We start from the raw sequence: 15034 nt of genomic DNA, 5'->3' as shown, positions 1-15034 counted from the left end.
CCCTGGAGGAGGGAATGGCAACCCACTCCAGCTTCTTGCCTGGAGAATCCCATGGATAGAGGAGCCTGGTGGGCTACAGTCCACAGGGTCGCAAAGAGTCAGACACAACTGAAGTGACTTGGCACACATTCAACATACATGCTTTTCCATGTGGTTTATCCCAGAGGACTGGGTATAGTTCCCTGTGCTATATAGTAGGACCTTGTTTTCAGCATCTTTTCAAAGGTGTATAATGACCGTTTCTGTATTACCTCCTGTGAATGCCCTGAGAGTGTTGATAGCACTGTGGATATTTCACGCTGCTTTCTCAGCACACTTCAACTCTGCCCTGCAGTGGCTGTATATGTCCTGGCCGTCCAAATCCTCTCTTTTCCCTGTGGTAACAGTCCCTGTGGTCCCCTTCTCCCCAACCTCCTGCGTGGGCAAATTCACAGCCTTTGACTCAAGGGAAACTAACAGGTCCATCCCCAGGTCGTGGTGATTGGTTCATGGCAGAGCCCATGACCCCAGAAGGGCCAGCCAGAGAAACCAAGGCTCCAACCTTCCTTCTTTTCCAGCTCTTGGACAGAGAAACTCTGTCTCCCTCTGCATTTGGTCTGGCAATATGGGGAATATGAAGTTGCCAGGGAACCCCAAGACAAGCTGGAAACTGACGTGGCCACAGAGAAGGCAAAACCAAGGATGGCAGAGATTCCGGGTCTGGATGCTATTGTTACCTGAGTCTCTGGATCCAGTCTCACCCAAAGTCAAGCCATGCCTGAAATTCCCCATGACGGAAGGAAATGAATTTCTTCTTCTTTTTCTTAGTAGTAGTAAAGTCACTCAGTCGTGTCTGACTCTTTGCCACCCCATGGACTGTAGCCCGAAAGGCTCCTCTGTCCATGGGAGTCTCCAGGCAAGAATACTGGAGTGAGTTGCCATTCCGTTCTCCAGAGGGGGGGATCTTCCAGACCCAGGGATCGAACCCACGTCTCCTGCATTGCAAGCAGCTTCTTTACCATGGGAGCCACCAGGGAAGCCCACTATTATTATATAATATTATTATTTTAATGATTATTTATTTTTTAACAACTTAGGTTGAGATTGTTGGGTTTTTGCTTTTGAGTTTTTTCATTTGTCCCCTTGTAGTGAGTCTTAATTGACTCATGCCCAGAAGGAAGAAAATACAGGACTATATTCAGCCCAACTTGGCTCTCCAGCCTGAAGGCTCACAGATACGCTGCCCAGAAGGAGTTAAGTACATCTTTTTTTTTTTCTAATGCTAAATGATGTGGAAAGCATGAGCCTCCCTGTTTTGGAGGGAAGCAGGTAGGCACAGAAAAGACAATGCCTGGCCGTCAGATCCTTGGAGACTTTATTTAAAAAAAAAAGAAGAAGAGAAGGAGGAAGAGCTTTTGTGATCTGAGCAAAAGCCTGGGCGGCAGGAGTGAACAGACGGACTCATTACTTTATGTTTGGCTCTGTGGTTTTCTTGCATGGGCTGGGGGCTGGGGGCTCTCCTTTACGGAAAGAACCACAGCTGTTACCGAGAGCGGCTTTCACACATTTGGTGAACAATTGTCTTTGAATTCTAATTTTTTATTTTCCAAACAAATGGACTGCTCTTGAGATTAGCCAGAGGTCCCCAGGCTGGGAGAGAGGAGGCTGCTGGCTGCTGATAACGCAGGCGGATCACCAGATAGTGAGAGGGGGAGAAGCAGGGAGGGAGAGAAAAGAAGGCGTGGGACTCCCAAGGTCAGACTCTGACTCCCTCTCTTACCAGCTGCTCCAGTTGCTATGACAGCAACACTAAGTACTCGCCCCAAACTCAGTGCCATGAAGCAACCATCTATTTGGCTTACAGATGCCTGGCAGAACACATCAGCTAGGGGCTTCCCTGGTGGCTCCCCGGTGAAGAATCTGCCTGCCAATGCGGGAGACACGGGAAATGAGGGTTTGATCCCTGGGTCAGGAAGATCCCCTGCAGGAGGGCATGGCAGCCCACTCCAGTATCCTTGCCTGGAGAATCCCATGGACAGAGGAGACCGGCAGGCTATAGTCCATGGGGTCGCAGAGTCGGACACGACTGAAGTGATTTATCACGCACGTTCTTTTTCACATTCTTTCTCGTACAGGTTACCACAGAATATTGAGCAGATCCCTGTGCTATACAGTAGGTCCTTGTTGGTTATCTATCTTACATGTGGTAGTGTGTGTATGTTCATCCCATGCTCCTGATTTATCCCTCTCCATGTTTCCCTTTGATAACCATGATTTCGTTTCCCATAACTTTACGTCTGAAAAATATGGAATGCTTCATGAATTTAATGACAGCTCGTGCAGGAGCCATGTTATTCTTCTCTGTATAGTTCTAATTTTAGTATATGTGCTGAAGCAAGCACCTAACCGTGTTTTTTGGTTAAACATTATTTTCAGATGTATTTGACAGAAATAAAGTATGGGTTATTGTTAAAACAAACAAAAATACAAAAGAGCATAAGTTAAAAAAGAGCAATCCCCTTGCAGTGACCAGTCTCAATGTAAGATGATAAAGACCATCAATAGTTTGGTATATATCCTTCTACATACTGAGAAGTCCCTTGGATTGCAAGGAGATCAAACCAGTCCATCCTAAAGTAAATCAGTCCTGAATATTCACTGGAAGGACTGATGCTGAAGCTGAAGCTCCAATACTTTGGCCACCTGATACAAAGAACTGACTCATTGGAAAAGACCCCAATGCCAGGAAAGATTAAAGGCAGGAGGAGAAGGGGATGGCAGAGGATGAGATGGTTGGATGGCATCACTGATTCGATGGACATGAATTTGAGCAAACTTGGGGAGATAGTGAAGGACAGGTTAGCCTGACATGCTGCAGTCCACCGGGTCACGACCGAGCGACTGAACACCACCACTACAATATATGTTCTACAAAAATGAATGCATGCGTGTACAGGGTGTGTTTTTCAGCAGTGAGTTCATGTGATAGGATCCCTTTTACTACCTGCTGTATTCAGCTAATGTATCTGGGCGATCAGATAAGGGCTGATGTCAGAGCAACTCCAGAGGGCATCTCTTTAGAGGGTAGTGTGAATGGGCTGGAGAGGAAGCATCACAAGGAATACCCAGCCTGTGCAACTTCAGCACTGTGGACAGGGACACAGCTCGCCCCTCCAACCCTGAATGGTCAAGGCAAAATGACTAGGACAGAGACATTGTCCTCAGGGAAGTCACAGTCTTGTGGGAGGGTCAGCTTTGTGGTGGAATGTGAATAGTGTTAGTTGCTCAGTCATGCCGACTTTTTGCAACCGCATGGACTGTAGGCCGCCAGGCTCCTCTGTCTGTGGAATTCTCCAGACAAGAATACTGGAGTGGGTTGCCATTCCCTTATCCAGGGGATCTTCCTGACCCAGGGATGGAACCCGGGTCTCCTGCACTGCAGGCAGATTCTTTACCATCAGTCAGTCAGTCAGTTCAGTCGCTCAGTCGTGTCCAACTCTTTGTGACCCCATGAACCGCAGCACGCCAGGCCTCCCTGTCCATCATCAGCTCCCGGAGTTTACCCAAACCCATGTCCATTGAGTTGGTGATGCCATCCAGCCATCTCATCCTCTGTCGTCCCCTTATCCTCCTGCCCTCATTACCATCAGAGACACCATAATAGCTTAATAATGACATTACAAGAAAATACAGATGTAATTCCCCAAACTCTGCCCACAAGACTTGAGTAGGATCTTACTGTAAGTTGAAGGGACTTTTGTCCTGACACATGGTTTGTGAAAGAATGAATTGCTGTTGGGTTTGACTGATTGTAGATGAGTTGTGATGTGGTTTATCTAAAGGCTATTGAATGCATCTTATAATACTCAATAAAAATCTTTATTCTTTTAGTATATAGTCCAAGGTGTAGTTTTTCAGTAGTCATGTACAAATGTGACAGTTGGGCCATAAAGAAGGCTAAGTGCCGAAGAATTGATGCTTTCGAATTTTGGTGCTGGAGAAGACTCTTGAGAGTCTCTTGGACTGCAAGGAGATCCAACCAGTCAATCCTAAAGTAAATAAGTCCTGAATATTCATTGGAAGGACTGATGCTGAAGCTGACGCTCCACTACTTTGGCCACCTGATGCAAAGAGCTGATTCAATGGAAAACACCCTGATGCTGGGAAAGATTGAGGGCAGAAAGAGAAGCGGGCAGCAGAGGAAAGACAGTTACATAGCATCACTGACTCAATGAACATGCATCTGAGCAAACTCCGGGAGATAGTAAAGGACAGAGGAGCCTGGTGTGCTGCAGTCCACTGGGTCACAAAGAGTCGGACACTTGGTGACTGAACAACAACAGTGATCGTGAACATCCACTGAGCACCCTGTGCTAAGCATGTTGCTTGCATTATCTCAGTTAATCCTCTTCACCACACTCTGATGGAGATAATCTTAAGGATCCTGTTTTACAGATGAAGAAACTGAAGCTCAGAAAGATGAATTGACAGGAGTAAATAGTGATGATCTTACAAATGCACAGGAAAAACCTCTAGATGTGGTATTTGGGTGGCTCAAGCCTGTGGCCCAGTATGACACTCAGCTAACTGGCCTTGGGGGTTAAAGTACATGCTGAGAGAGGGAGTGTCTTGCAGTTGGGCTCTTTATTTACTCATGCTGTAGTAAGGAGCTGCCCTGGCGGCTCAACTAGTGAAGAATCCGCCTGTAATGCAGGAGACCTGGGTTCGATCCCTGGGTTGGGAAGGTCTCCTGGAGAAGGGAACAGCTACCCACTCCAGTATTCTGGCCTGGAGAATTCCATGGACTGTATAGTCCATGGGGTTGCAAAGAGTCCGACACGACTGAGCGACTTTCACTTCACAAGGAGCTGCTGCTAATACTCACCTCCTTACAGCCACGCAGCAACAGTAAACTTCTATCTCCTGGCCGGCGGGATGTGACTGTAATGTCCCAGACCACCACAGCCACATCTTGTACTGTCTTTGTATCCATGAAGCATCCAGAGCAGGCACTTGTCCAGGGGTCCCCCAGCCTTGCCGGTTTACTTCCCAGTCAGGGCCTCGGGCGTCTCTCTCTCGCCCCCTGCTGTCTGCTTTCCATACTGCAGCCAGCCTCCTCTGATAAGTGAGTACGGGAACTATTAATATTTTGCTCCGTTGTAACTTTGTTTCCCTGTATTCCTTTTTCCTTATTATAGGCACTTTATTTATTTTTTTATTTTTAACTTAATTTATTTATTTGGCTGCACCGGGTCTTTGTTGTGGCATGAAGGATCTTTAATTGCTGCAGGTGCAATCTAGTTCCTAGATCAGGGATCGAACCCTGTCCCCCTGCATCGGGGAGCGTGGAGCCATAGACACCAGACCACCAGGGAGGTCCTTAGAATTTATTTTATTAATCTTGAAATTAAAATAATTCAGTAAGAAATGTTTCATAGACGCCTCGACTATTGAGTTCGGCTCATAGAAATTATGTGGGGTTTTTTTTCAGATAAGAAAAATGATTCCCCAATTATTGCTAAAAATATTTGTCTCCTTATCTGTTCTTTGTTTCTCAAATGTGTAATATTTATTTATGGAATTTCTTGGCTCTTTATTTCTATTTAATACTTCATATGCAGTCCTTTAGTCTCTGAGTTTAATTTTTTTTTTCTATAATAAATTATACACCACTCCAAGAAAATGCGTATCTGACCCCTCCTCGGATGCCCCCTCATAGCAACCCATCGGCTCTTGGGGTGCCCGTGAATGCCCTTTAACCTGCACACCTCATTCCCACCCCCCAACCCCCGCCTGACTTTCAGACCCTTCTTTCATACACAGGCGCTGTTCACCACCCCAGCTCCTTGTTTGGCTCTGATAACATGTACTTTACAGCACGGCCACGCCAAGGAATTGTGGGCACCCCCGCCCTCCTCGGGTCAGTCTGTCTGGGGAGAGGAAGGCCGTCTCCACAGGAAGTAGGTCCGATCTCTGCGGCTCCCCGCAGGCCTCTCGGCTAAACACACCAAGGATTTTTTTGTCATCATCACCATTCCCATCAATGGTGGTAGGACATTACTCTGCAATGCCTTTCCAGAGCCACAAATTGTTCCCAAGGAGGCTCTGAAACAAGCCTTATTTCCTCTGCTGAATCAGTTCCCTGGAGGAACTGGCGGGCGGGGTCGGGGGCGGGGGCGGGGAGGAGGGGAGGGAGAGACTCTAGAAACCCGTCTCCCATCAATTCTTCCTTCCTTTTTTTTTTTTTTTTAAATAATTTATTTATTTGGCTTCCATGGGTCTTAGTTGTGGCATGAAAACTCTTAGTTGCAGCATGTGGAATCTAGTTCCTTGACCAGGATTGAACCCGGGCCCTCTGCATTTGGGAGCAAGAAGTCTTAACCACTGCACCGCCAGGGAGGTCTCCCCACCCATATTTTTAAAAAGTAAGAAAAAAAAAAAAAAAGAGGTGAAATTAGCATTTATATTTTATCTAAGTCAGTATATCAAAAACTGTATCATATCAACATATACTCCAGGTTTTCTTAGTTTTTAATGAGATATTTTAAAGTATCTGGAATACAAAAGTAGGAAGTCAAGAGATACCTGGAGTAACAGGCAAGTCTGGCCTTGGAGTACAAAGTGAAGCAGGGCAAAGGCTAACAGAGTTTTGCCAAGAGAACAGACTGTTCATAGCAAACACCCTCTTCCAACAACACAGGAGACGACTCTACACATGGACATCACCAGATGGTCAATACCCAAATCAGATTGATTATATTCTTTGCAGCCAAAGATGGAGAGGCTCTGTAAATCAGCAAAAACAAGACCAGGAGCTGACTGTGCCTCGGATCATGAACTCCTTATTTCCAAATTCAGACTTAAAGAAAGTAAGGAAAACCACTAGACCGTTCAGATATGACCTAAATCAAATCCCTTACCATTATACAGTGGAAGTGAGAAATAGATTCAAGGGATTAGATCTGATAGACAGAGTGCCTGATGAACTATGGACGGAGGTTCCTGACATTGTACAGGAGGCAGTGATCAAAACCACCCCAAGAAAAAGAAATGCAAAAAGGCAAAATGATTGTTTAAGGAGGACTTACAAATAGCTGAGAAAAGAAGAGAAGCAAAAGGCAAAGGAGAAAGGGAATGATATACCCATCTGAATGCAGAGTTCCAAAGAATAGCAAGGAGAGATAAGAAAGCCCTCCTCACTGATCAATGCAAAGAAATAGAGGAATATAGTAGGATGGGTGAGACTAGAGATCTCTTCAAGAAAATTAGAGATACCAAGGGAACATTTCATGCAAAGATGGGCTCAATAAAGGACAGAAATGGTATGGACCTAACAGAAGCAGAAGGTATTAAGAAAAGGTGGCAAGAATATACAGAAGATCTATACAAAAAACATCTTCATGACCCAGATAACCATGATGGCATGATCATTCACCTAAAGCCAGACATCCTGGAGTCCAAAATCAAGTGGGCCTTAGGAAGCATCACTCTGAACAAAAGCATCACTTTACGAACAAAGCTAGTGGAGGTGATGGAATTCCAGTTGACCTGTTTCAGATCCTGAAAGATGATGCTGTTAAATTGCTGCACTCAATATGTCAGCAAATTTGGAAAACTCAGCAGTGGCCACAGGACTGGAAAAGGTCAGTTTTCATTCCAATCCCAAAGAAAGGCAATGCCAAAGAGTGTTCAAACTACTGCACAATTGCACTCATCTCACATGCTAGCAAAGTAATGCTCAAAATTCTCCAAGTGAGGCTTCAACAGTATGTGAACCGAGACCTTTCAGATGTTCAAGCTAGATTTAGAAAAGGCAGAGGAACCAGAGACCAAATTGCCAATTTGATAATAGAAAAAACAAGAGAGTTCCAGAAAAACATCTACTTCTGCTTTATTGACTATGTCAAAGCCTTTGACTGTGTTGATCACAACAAACTGTGGAAAATTCTCAAAGAGATGGGAATAACAGACCACCTGACCTGCCCCACAAGAAATCTGTATGCAGGTCAAGAAGCAACAGTTAGAATCAGACATGGAACAACAGACTGGTTCCATATTGGAAAAGGAGTAGCAAGACTGTATATTGTCACCTTGCTTATTTAACTTCTATGCAGAGTACATCTTGAGAAATGCCAGGCTGGATGAAGCACAAGCTGGAATCTAGATTGCTGGGAGAAATATCAATAACCTCAGATATGCAGATGACACTACCCTTATGGCAGAAAGTGAAGAGGAACTGAAGAGCTTCTTGATGAACGTGAAAGAGGAGAGTGAAAAAGCTGGCTTAAAACTCAATATTCAAAAAAAGGAAGATCATGGCATCTGGTCCCATCACTTCATGGCAAATAGATGGGGAAACAGTGGCAGACTTTATTTTCTTGGGCTCCAAAATCACTGCAGATGGTGACTGCAGCCATGAAATTAAAAGATGCTTGCTCCTTGGAAGAAAAGCTATGACCAACCGAGACAGCATATTGAAAAGCAGAGACATTACTTTGCCAACAAAGGTCTGTCTAGTCAAAACTGTGGGTTTTCCTGTATGGATGTGAGAGTTGGACTATAAAGAAAGCTGAGCGCTGAAGGATTGATGCTTTTGAACTGTGGTGTTGGAGAAGACTCTTGAGAGTCCCTTGGAGATCCAACCAGTCCATCCTAAAGGAAGTCAGTCCTGAATATTCATTGGAAGGACTGATGCTGAAGCTGAAACTCCAGTCCTTTGGCCACCTGATGTGAAGAACTGACTCCTTGGAAAAGACCCTGATGCTGGGAAAGATTGAAGGCAGGAGGAGAAGGGGACGACAGAAGATGAGATGGTTGGATGGCATCACCAACTCAATGGACATGAGTTTGAGCAAGCTCCAGGAGTTGGTGATGGACAGGGAAGCCTGGCGTGCTGCAGTCCATGGGGTCGCAAAGAGTCAGACATGACCGAGCAACTGAACTGAACTGAATGAGATATTTTGTTCTTTTTTCATATCAAGTTAGGAAACCCTATGAATATTCTACACCACTAACATATGTCAATTTGGGGGCCCCACACATTTTTGTGCTTAGTTTTTCAGTCATGTCTGACTCTTTTGTGACGCCATGAACTGTAGCCCCCCAGGCTCCTCTGTCGATGGGGATTCTCCAGGCAAGAATACTGGAGTGGGGTTGCCATTTCCAACCCCTATGTTAACAAGATGTGGCTGGTGGCTCCCATACTGGAGAGCACTGCTCCAGAACACTCATCCTCAGCAGGAAGTTACCCCCACTCCACCCCACCCCTGTTTTACTAGGGAGACATTTGGGAAATTTTAGGCGCTCTTTTCGTTTCCACAGCTTTTTCTCTCCTTTGGCTGCACCTTGCAGCTCCTGGGATCTTAGGTCCCTGTTGTCGTTGTTCAGCCCTTCAGTCAAGTCTGACTCTTTTTGACCCCATAGATTGCAGCACGCCAGGCTCCTCTCCTCACTATCTCCCGGAATTTGCTCAGCTGCATGTTCATTGAGTCAGTGATACTATAGAATCATCTTATCCTCTGCTGTCCTCTTCTCCTTTTGCACTCCATCTTTCCCAGCATCAGGGTCTTTTCCAAAAAGTTAGTTCTTTGCATCAGGTGTCCAGAGTAGTGGAGCTTCAGCTTCAGCATCAGTCCTTCCAATGAATATTCAGGGTTAGTTGATTTCATTTAGGAGGGACTGGTTGATCGATCTCTTTACTGTTCAAGAGTCTTCTCCAGCACCGCAATTTGAAAGCCTCAATTCTTTGGTGTTCACCCTTCTTTATGGCCCAACTTTCACATCTGTACATGACTACTGGAAAAATCACAGTTTGACTGTACAGAGCTTGGTTGGCATGGATCAAACCCATGCCCTCTGCAGTGGAAGCGTGGAGTGTTAGCCACTGGACCACCAGGCAAGTTCCTGTTTCCGCAATTATTGAAGAGCTGTTGGCGTAAAGTGGGCAGGCGCCAGGCATGACACCGCTTCTGCAACGCATGGGACAGTGCTGCCAAATGAAGACCGGTCCCGTGTGCCTCCTGTGACTTTTGAATCTTCCACTGAACATTCACAAAGATAGTAAAACAAGCAAACAAGCAAACAGAAACATCTATAAGCGCTGAACCTATCTCTCTGTTTTATGTATGATCCCAAAGTGTCTTTTGGACTATTTTGTTGTACACTGAAGAGTCCAAGAAGTTAGCTACCCAGTAAATCCTGGGAAAGCCATGCTTTGTTTAGTTTGGAATCTTACCAGGAGTCATCTACCAGCTGGGAAATTCACATTTCCAAATGTGGTGTCTGTGTGGCGACACAGCACAGCCTTATCAGTTTGCATTTTCAGCATCTGCCCGCTCTTTTAAGCCTCACAGAGTATTTGTGCCTATGCATTTACTTGTAGAAATGCATATTACTTTATTGTAAATGACATTTTTTTATATTTTTCCTTTTAAAAATACAGTTGGGTCATGGTATTCATTTTTGTAAATTATGTGTGGAAAGAGGTTACATTGTCCATGAATTTTCTTTCAGGAGGGTAAAGTGAGATTATGAAATATTTGTATTAAAAGGAAGCTTTAGGGACTTCCCTGGTGGCCCAGTGGCTAAGACTCCACACTCCAAGGCAGGGGCCCTGGGTAATATCCGTGGTCAGGGAATTGGATTCCACATGCCACAGCTAAGGCTTTGCATGGCACAACGAAAGATTCCCGCGGGCCGCAACAAAGATCAAAAATCCTGTGTGCTGCAACTAGGACCTGGTGCAGCCTAATACTTTTTTTAAAAGAAAAAAAAAAAAAAGGAGCTTTGGGTGTAATGGGTTGTCTGCAGGACCCAGGCCCTGGCCTAGCCCAACTCTCCTGTTGCTTGGAGGGACTGAACTGTCTTTTCACCACCTGAGGTTTCCAGGGCATCTCCTGATGACACACTTCGATTGTGTGTCCCAAACCCTAAAGATCTAGGCAAAGTAGTCAGAACCAGGCCAAGAAGAGCCTTGAATGCCATCTGAAGGGCTTTGAACTTAATCCTGAAGGCAAAAGAAGCCGCCGAACAGTGGCTATTTGTTCTTCGTTTTATTTCAAACCGTCCATGTCCACAGCCGCTCTTCAGAATTTCCCCTGTATTTAATAAAGCCTTCATCTTGAAATAATTTTAGAGTTACAAGAGGTTGAAAACATAGTACAGAGAGTTCTCATCCACTCTTCGCCCACCTTTCCCCAATCGTAGCATCTTACATAAATGAATTTTCAAAACCAGGAAATTAACACTGGTGTAATGCTATTCACTAAACTCCAAACTTCATTCACGTTCACCGGTTTTTACAGGCGTGTGTGTGTGTGTGTGATACTATGAAATTTTATTACATGTGTCTAGATTCTTGTAACCACGTCCACAATTGGGATACAAAATGGTGGCAACACTACAATACATGTTTAAAAACTATGTGCTTTCCTGATGTGCAAGCAATTGTGTGTCATTTGGTAAGTATTCACAGTGGGTCATTGTATAGATTATACAAAGAAGGGTGGGGGGAAATGACAAGACACGTTCCTTTTTATTTCCTTTGATCAGGTATATTTTTTATTTTTATTTTTTTAGACTTTTTTTTAAAGAGTCAGAAGTATTGTTTCCACATTTTATTTTATTCTTTTTAATATTTATTTATTTGGCTGCCTCAGATCTTAGTTGCAGCATGTGGGACCTAGTTCCCTGACCAGGGATTGAACCCAGACCCCCTGCATTGGGAATGCGGAGTCTTAGCCACTGGACCACGAGGGAACTTCTCCTGTTTCCACATTTTAGATAGCTAAATTTCCATTCACTGCTCAGTCTTATAACTCTGTTTCATCAAAGTTTGTTATCTTTATCAAAGGACTTCAAACTAGAAACCAAAACACATGGGATGGTATGACATATCTCCTTTGCTGTGTCTTTTTTTAAAGGGATCATAAGAATAACTTGTGAAATAATCTTAATAATGAGTCAGTACCTAGACTGTGAATCGCAATCTTGACTGCTGATTAGGAGCACATGAATAGAAAGATTCTTTTTAAAATCTTACGTCCAGGCTCTAATTTATACCAATCAAATCAGAACCTATTGGGACTTCCCTGGCAGTCTGGGGGTCAGGGCTCCACGCTTCCAATGCATGGAGTGCCGGTTCAATCCCTAGTCAGGAAACTAATATCTCATATGCCACTTGGTGTGTCCTAAATAAATAAATAAAATGAAAAATATTAACAATGTATATTTACATGGATAGCATATAAATGCTGTCAAAGTTAAAAAAGAGTCACAACCCTATTTGCATAGGGTCTAAGCATCAGCAATATTTTAAGCTTTTAATTTTGAGGTTATTTTAGATTTATAGAAAATTTGTAAAAAGTAAAAAAAGCCCAAATAGTTCCTCAAAGACTCTGATGATGGGAAAGATTGAAGGCAGGAAAAGAAGGGGACGACAGAGGATGAGATGGTTAGATGTCATCACCGACTCAATGGACATGAGTTTGAGCAAACTCTGGGAGATAGTGGGGGACAGAGGAGCCTGGCGTGCTGCAGTCCATGGGGTCACAGAGTTGGACACGACTGAGAGACTGAACAACAATATCTCTTATAATCATAGGGCAATGGGGTTATTGGTTATGGAGCAATAAACAACTCATATGTGCCTACCTCCTAGTTTTGTAAAGATGATATCCCATTCTGGGTTGGGCTTCCCATGAGGCTTAGTGGTAAAGAATTCACCTGCCATTGTGGAAGACTCAGGAGACTCGGGTTCAATCTCTGGGTCAGGAAGATCCCTTGGAGGAAATATCAACCCACCCCAGTATTTTTGCCTGAAAAGTTCCACAGACAGAAGAGCCTGGTGGGCTGTAGTCCACAGGGGTTGCAAAGAGTCAGACACGACTGAGTGAGCAACGCACATATTCTGGTTTGTCTGCCCTCAGCAAAACTTTAATTAAATTAAATTATTTTTGGCTGTGCTGGCTCTTCATTACTTTGCATGGGTTTTCTCCAGTTGCAGTGAGCAGGGGCTACTCTTTGTTGCGGCTTCTTATTGCGGTGGCTTCTCTTGTTGCAGAACATGGGCTCTGGGCGCACAAGCTTCAGTGGTTGGAGTTCAAGGGCCCCAGAGCAAGCTCAGTAGTCATGGTGCAGAGCCTTAGTTCCTTCACTGCATGTGGGATCTTCCTGGACCAGGAATCGAACCCAGGTCCCCTGCATTGGCAGGTGGATTCTTATCTACTGTGCCACCAGGGAAGTCCAAGATTAAATTTAATAATGTATGGTAAAGGGCTTAGCATAGTGCCTTATATAATTGCTTATTAATGTATTAAAAATGATATACACAGAGATTAAAAACGACAGAGATCCCAGGGACAGCAGAGAAAATGTCCTCATCAGAATGTCTTGAGGAGAGAAAAGTACAGAGGCTATTGCTCAAAGTCTAGAGAAATTGCTTGGAAAACTTATGGAAAGAGGTCTGCAAATTGGTGGCCAGGAACCAGAATTTAGCCCAGGAATGTTTTTGTTGAATGAATGCTTTATTAAAAAAAACCAAGCCACTATATAAAATTCAAAAAAAGTATTCTAACATCAAATTCCACGTTGCATTTTCTCTTGAAAATTCCTAAACTATGGCAATACGGGCTTCCCAGGTAGCCCTACGGGTAAAGAGTCCACCTACCAATGCAGGAGACATAAGAGACTTGGGTTTGATTTCTGGGTCAGGAAGATCCCCTGCAGGAGGCCATGGCAACCCACTCCAGTATTCATGCCTGAAAAATCCCCTGGACAGAGAAACCCAGCGGGCTACAGTCCATGGAGTCACAGAGTCGGACACGACTGAAGCGACTTAGCACATATGCATGACAACACTGTACCCACCCTTCCCCTGGCAACAAACTGCTGGAATTCAATAGTAGCTGTCCCTTTAAAAAGGGAAGTGTTGGGATTCCAATTTGCCACAGTCCCTACTCCTCCCAATTGCCCTCCAGCACTAAGGCTGAAACCCAAACACCCTTAACATTTCAGCATTTGAGTTGCCATTTTCTTTCAGCAGAGCCATCTTTCTCAGTACTCGTTTCTCTCTCTCAAAAGTGGGAAAGTTAGAGAAAAGACTTTCTGACATTTGAAAAGGAAATCTAAGTTCTGTATTATGTGAAGAAAGATTACTCAAGGCTCCCTGGCATTTAGTGGCATGAATCTACCCTTTCGAACTTTATAGATTCTTGCTAACACCTGTCAGAAGCTGACGAGCCTGGGAAGGAGAGGGCTGGGTGTGGTGGGGTGGGGGATGGAGAACACAGGCGCTTCTAGAACTCCGTTGGCCTTATTGCTACAATCTCAAATGTGACAGTATGAAAGAGAGAACTGGGAGGCTCTGAAAAACAGGAGATGGACAAACTGCTGTTTTCTGCAAATCCCTAGACAGCCAGCATTCTTGGCAGATACCGAATGTATGAGACCAGAGAAGGAATTTCTCAGCAATGTGCATTAAAATCTAGTTGCCTATTTGACTCAGTGCATTTTCCCCTCTGCAACAAGAACCTGCAACAAGAATTATTGGATTGAAAGGTATAGTTTTCAAGATACGAGGGAAGAAGGAAGAAGAAGGGTGACGTCAGTCATTCGTCTGATTACCTAGTGTGCCCTGTGCTTTTTACACACTCTGAGTTTTCCCCTCCTGTCTCCCCCTTCCTCTTCCCTGAATTTACACTGAAGTCAGCCTAGTACTTTTGACCTCAGGGGAGAGACGTAGCAGGGGACAGAGTAGAAATAATTTGGGGGCTTTTGTTTTCAAAACTCAAAAGCACGTTATGTGGAATAAGAGCCAAGAAATAACTGTGATGTGAAGAAGATGCAGAATGCTTTGATTCGTTTACTGAAATTTGTGTTGGGGAAAAAGGAAGGAAGGAAGGAAGCTGTGTAACTCTAGAGCCAAGTGGCTTCTTGGAGAAATGGCCGAGTTTAGACCTGGAGCAGGAAATGTGTGAGGTGAGCAAAGACTACGAGGGTCCTCTCAAATCCAGATGTTAAGTTCAAGAGTCTCCTGCAGGCCAATGAGGGGATAATT

General features: G+C 44.4%; 1 non-coding gene across 1 annotated transcript; it reads right to left on the bottom strand.

Moving 5' to 3' along the window:
* Positions 1 to 2279: 2279 nt before the first annotated feature.
* On the bottom strand, positions 2280 to 2381 carry LOC139179842 (U6 spliceosomal RNA). Its single transcript, XR_011564195.1, has one exon. It is a non-coding gene; the product is annotated as a U6 spliceosomal RNA (small nuclear RNA).
* Positions 2382 to 15034: the final 12653 nt, after the last annotated feature.

The sequence above is a fragment of the Bos indicus genome, chromosome 25, assembly GCF_029378745.1.
Source record: "Bos indicus isolate NIAB-ARS_2022 breed Sahiwal x Tharparkar chromosome 25, NIAB-ARS_B.indTharparkar_mat_pri_1.0, whole genome shotgun sequence".
Taxonomy (NCBI): domain Eukaryota; kingdom Metazoa; phylum Chordata; class Mammalia; order Artiodactyla; family Bovidae; genus Bos; species Bos indicus.
Note: the sequence above shows the minus strand (reverse complement) of the source record. Positions and strands in the feature narration are given on the sequence as shown.